At 33.4% G+C, this 5,239-nt stretch overlaps 1 long non-coding RNA gene across 1 annotated transcript; it reads right to left on the bottom strand.

Annotated features, from left to right (window-relative positions):
• Positions 1-1,687: 1,687 nt before the first annotated feature.
• On the bottom strand, positions 1,688-2,429 carry LOC106686692 (uncharacterized). Its single transcript, XR_001344055.2, has 2 exons — positions 2,314-2,429; positions 1,688-1,956 (listed from the first exon to the last, which is right to left on the bottom strand). It is a non-coding gene; the product is annotated as an uncharacterized lncRNA (long non-coding RNA).
• Positions 2,430-5,239: the final 2,810 nt, after the last annotated feature.

Raw genomic sequence — 5,239 nt, 5'->3', positions numbered from 1 at the left:
CATTCGCAAACACTGCGACACGCACGGCGTCACCCCCCGGAACAAACCGGGTTACTAGACTGTACACAGGCATTTGAATCTGTATCCCACTCCACACTAATCCAATAACTCAGGCTTCACCAATTCCCGGACCAACTGGTCGACATTATTGGGTCCTACATCAGTGACCGGACTTTCTCAGTCCGGGTCAAAACTGAAATCTCCACCCCCAAGCCGTAACCTGTGGTGTCCGTCAGGGTTCGGTCCTTGCCCCAGTTTTATTCATCATATATACTGCCCATATAGTTGGGACTAAATTTGACGATGCTCAAATATCTGCATAAGCTGATGACATAGCCATATACTCGGCGAACATGAATGCAGGCAAGGCCGTGGACCTGCCGCTGCAGCGGCCCAACTTATCGCTAACATACTACGAGACATAAACATTCACATCAACCCACAAAAAACGGACGCCATCACTTTCTCATACAAGAAGACTCCCAACAGAGCACCCAAACTCAACGATCAGACAACACCAACTTAAACACCTCCTCTACTCACCAGGGATGTCACTCCTACTCAAATTACTCATCTACAAAGTAATACTACGACCATCACTCCTACACGGCGAACCACAATTTCTCAACTCAACAGCCCTGAAATCACTACAACAATACCAAAACAGAACACTACAAAAGATATGTCGAGGGACATCTAACATGACGCACATTATAACGAACTATAGCTAGAAACTGTACAACAACACATCACACGGAGACACATTAAATTCATTGACAGTCTCCCTGCTTCCTTCAATCCAGTATTCCAGTCTATCACTCCATCCCCCCTTCCTGCGAGGTGGCAGGGCAGGAAAGGTTCCAAAAACCCTATCAACATCACCTTATAACTCCATCTTCTGATGCACCCCCTCCCCCTCCCTCACACTTCTTTTTCGTCTTCTGGCAGTTTTCTTATTATTTGAACATTATCTATAGTCTTTATTAATTAATGTTTTAATTTTTTCTATCTTCTATGCGATACAACACGAGGAGGCCCCTCACCTCCGGATTTTAAAAATAGTCTGAAACAACATAAAATTACTTACGTAAAAGATAGGAGGTATCCACATGCGCTTAGACAGTATATCCGGGAAGAAGCCCAGGGGGGACCATTCATGGTGATAACAACTAGAGAGCATAACATAGTAACAACAGGGAGTATTAAAGAAACAAAAAAGGACGGTCCACATAGAACAACTCAAGTTCCCCATAATGAATAATCAATAGGATCATCAATCTCACCTATGTAAGAGTTTTATCGTTAGTGTTTCTAAGTTTTATGGTAAGAAAAACTAATCTTAACTCCCCATGTAAATAAACCCCAATAATGTGTATCAGGAGCTTCACAAAGATAATAAAGCAGTATCATTCATTAAATCTCTACTTTAGGAATTAAAATCAGCAGCTTATGATATACCTTCTTCATAGCTCGTCAATTAATTTTTCAGTCATTTAACGTTCCGAAGGGTGTTTAAAATGAAACCATTTAGAAGTATTTTTGACTTATATTAAAACTAAGCATTTTTCGAAGATGATGAATAGAAAATACTTCTATGTTCTATTTCAGATAAACGTTTGTTGACAAGACTATATTACAGAATGTTTTCGAAATTGGGTTCTTATTTATTCAATACTATAAAGGTGAATAAAATACATCCGTTCTTGTATTATTATATTATTCAAGCAAATACATTTTTATTGAATTGATATAACTTAATACCAATATTTATCGAGCTGCAGGAATAGAGAACCTACTGCTTTTTCGATAATCAACATTGACCTTTCTAACTGCCTACGATCTGAAACTGGCTTCCTTGATCAGCAATTGCGGTGTTATCGGTGTTATTGCCCCCTCTTTGCTCAATGTTAGCTTCCTGGGAACCACCTTGTGCAGACTGAGAACCACGGCTAGTACCTGCCAAAAATTATAATTATATTACTATTGCTTTGGAAATGGAATAGTCCTATGAATTTACAGTATAAAGATATGACCAGATATTCAATTTTTTTATTTTCAATAAGTTAGCAACAATAAATTTTAATTTGAATGACATACAACAAAGATCAAAAATTAGGGGCTTTTCTGAAATAAATCTACACATTTTTCATTACAATAGCATTTCAGTAATACTTTTGAACCAGTTTACGTCGAGAAATAAGAATTATTCATAAATTTTGCTACGGTATTGTACCACAGCAACAACTAAGAAGCTAAAAATTAGAGTAGTTCAGTATCTATATTCTTTACTCTACTAATTCCTTTTATGTTTACCTGCATTACAAATGACTGCCTGTTGAAATACTGCAGCGCATAGAAAGATCACAAAGATGGTACTCATCTTGTCCAACTGTGATTTCATTTAGTCGAGATCCGCTTATATATGTTACAGCTTAGCTCTAAGAACAATTAAACTAAGTCATAACTGCATATAAGGTAATTTAAGCTGAACCATTGAACAGTTTAAAGGTAATTTAACACTACAAGGAAATAACAGTGCAGAATACTTCTTATGTCTTGTATATCAAAGCTGTTTTATGAATTTGAGAATTTTTTTAAAAATTTATTTACAAATAAACTACGGTTATAATCTTAAGTTAATTTCAGTTTGTTTACATGTTTTTGTAGTTGGTGAAAATGAAAACATACATAGGGATCCCAATATGTAACTAATCCGCAAACTTAAAATAAATTGATTCGCGTGTGCGCGATCATAAAACCAATTGCATCTTCATTTTCAGCACCTCCAAGATGTTAGATATCCGAAAAGTTAAAAAAATAAATCGATAAGATAACGCGCGAACTTTAAATAGATTTTATTTTAGTTGTCAGGCCGATTGTATTAGTTTTTTTTTTGTTATTTTACCTCCATTAAATCACATATACTTTCGTTAGTGATGTTGAATTAAATTTAATATTTTCTTTGAAATGTGAGTAAATAGGCTCGGCAGCCCATATAAAATATGGTGGAAAAAACAGCTTGTGCTTCATCATGAAGAAATCATCTCCCCTTGCACAGCCATTGTTAAAGAAACAGTACTTTCTCTCGATGTTATTTATTGCCTTCCTTTCATGAATATCAGCAAAATATCTTCCTTGTGCGTTAAATTTTTTTTTCTGACAGGAATCAAAACTTCATGAATGAATTTCGTTGTTTGTTTATTGTTGCTTAAAGGCGTAAAACCCTCTGGTCATCAACGCCTATGGAATGCTATCATGATGAAGCTACAAACGCAACACATGCACGCACGCACTCACGCACCACTCCCCCCCATACACACATGTGATTCAAAAAATGTAAACCAGGAACGTGATTCATACAAATGTAAAAATTAATAATAAATAAAATAAAAATAATAAACTAAAAAAAAAATTAAAATCGAAAAGGTGTTATAATTTAGAAAGAAGGCGATGTGCTTTTAAAAATTTAAACACTAATGTAACTTTAGCTTATTCATCTGTGAGAGCTTTTGATAAATTTTGGGTCAGACCTATCGTGTCAATTGTTGGCAATAATAGTGAGTACATTCTTCAAAAATATGTTTAATCGTGAGAATGGACTGACAATATTTGAAATATTTAATTCGCAATATGAAATTCGTGATTAGTTTTTATTATTCGTGAGTTATTTCTATAGTACAAACAACTATTATTTCGTCCCTCATTCAAGTATAACAAAATAAGTTTTGTTATAAATTAATATATTTATTCAAAGGTAAATTAAATAATAATTACTTTATTTATTAAATTATTTCAATACAAAATTGTAAAATATTGTTTTGGTCAATTTATTTTTGAATATTTATAAATATAAAGTCTGAAACTTCAGCACCTTTGTTTTTATATCTATATGATCATTTATTGTTTTGATTGTCATATTCGAGTTAAAGCAATGCATAGATTCATCGTCCAAATCCATTCGTGTTCTCATTTCTCCAGTTAGTTGGCAGAATTAAAGAGCCATCACCCTCTTTTCTGTCGGAAATACTTATTAATTGACATATGTTGTAGTAAATAACATAATTAAGTTAACGCAAGTGACAAATATTCTTGGAATAGTAATGCATACAGTAAGCTGGGGCTTTAGATATCTACGAAAAGTCTCTCTAGAATAAGTTTGTTTGTTTCGTTGTTGAACGTTCATTGTCTTTGTTTTAGAGAACGTTCATTTTCTTTGTTTTAAACTTGAATCCATGCTCCGATTGCCCTCCATTCTTCCATTTGAGTTTGTTGTCAATAAACGAAATTAAAATTTTGAAAAATTAAAATTAAACAAAATATTAATTGATTTGTTTAATACGAATATATCTTACAATTTTACTACTTTTTAAATTTATTGTTTTATGGTACTCATTTGCCGCTTAATGTTTTTATTTTTTTTATCTTAATAATTTATTTATTGTTATTTACAACTGTATACATATATACACATCAAATAATTTTTTGTAAGTGATATTATGACATGATACAAACATGTGGAGAATCTACCCATTTCTGAAGGAGAAGATCTCGATGCCATATTCGTTTCAGACGCCTAGGAGGATTATTAGATAATGAAGGAGAAGCCAGGTTAGAAACGAGTTGGTTTGGAAGTTTATCAAGGAAGGATTGGTATCTGGTTCTGGCCAAATCGGCAACATATGGGACATTGAGGTCCTGATGGATGCTTTGATTTGTTACAAAGTAAGGAGCATTAAGGATTTTGGACTGCAAGGATTGGATTCGGGAGGAATTAGATGGTTTAGTTGTCGCTTAATTTAATGTTCTATTATTTAGTTTATTGTATTTTTATTAAGGTCCATGGTTAGGACTGATAGGCGAAAAATCGGAAAACCTATTTGGACGAAAACCGAAAAAAGACCTTTATATTTTTTCTTGAATTCTGAAAATTTCTTACATGTTACTTGATAAGCTTTGGCAAAATTTGAAAATAAATTTGGTATTTTTCTTTGTTTTTTTTAGGACGGATTACGACATGCTACTTACCCAAATTAATTAACTCCTCAGTAACCGTTTTAGGACCACCTGGAATCCATTTTCGTGTTATGGTTATATTCATATGTAATACTATACATAAAATGTGAAAATAAATTTGTTTTGTTTTTTTGTCACGACATGCTACTTACCCAAATTAATATGTTATGGTACTTCTTTGACGCAGAATTTAATCCTGTTTAATTTCTTACATTAACTATTTCGC

The sequence above is a fragment of the Halyomorpha halys genome, unplaced genomic scaffold, assembly GCF_000696795.3.
Source record: "Halyomorpha halys isolate HHAL.00 unplaced genomic scaffold, Hhal_1.1 Scaffold862.1, whole genome shotgun sequence".
Classification (NCBI taxonomy): Eukaryota; Metazoa; Arthropoda; class Insecta; order Hemiptera; family Pentatomidae; genus Halyomorpha; species Halyomorpha halys.
Note: the sequence above shows the minus strand (reverse complement) of the source record. Positions and strands in the feature narration are given on the sequence as shown.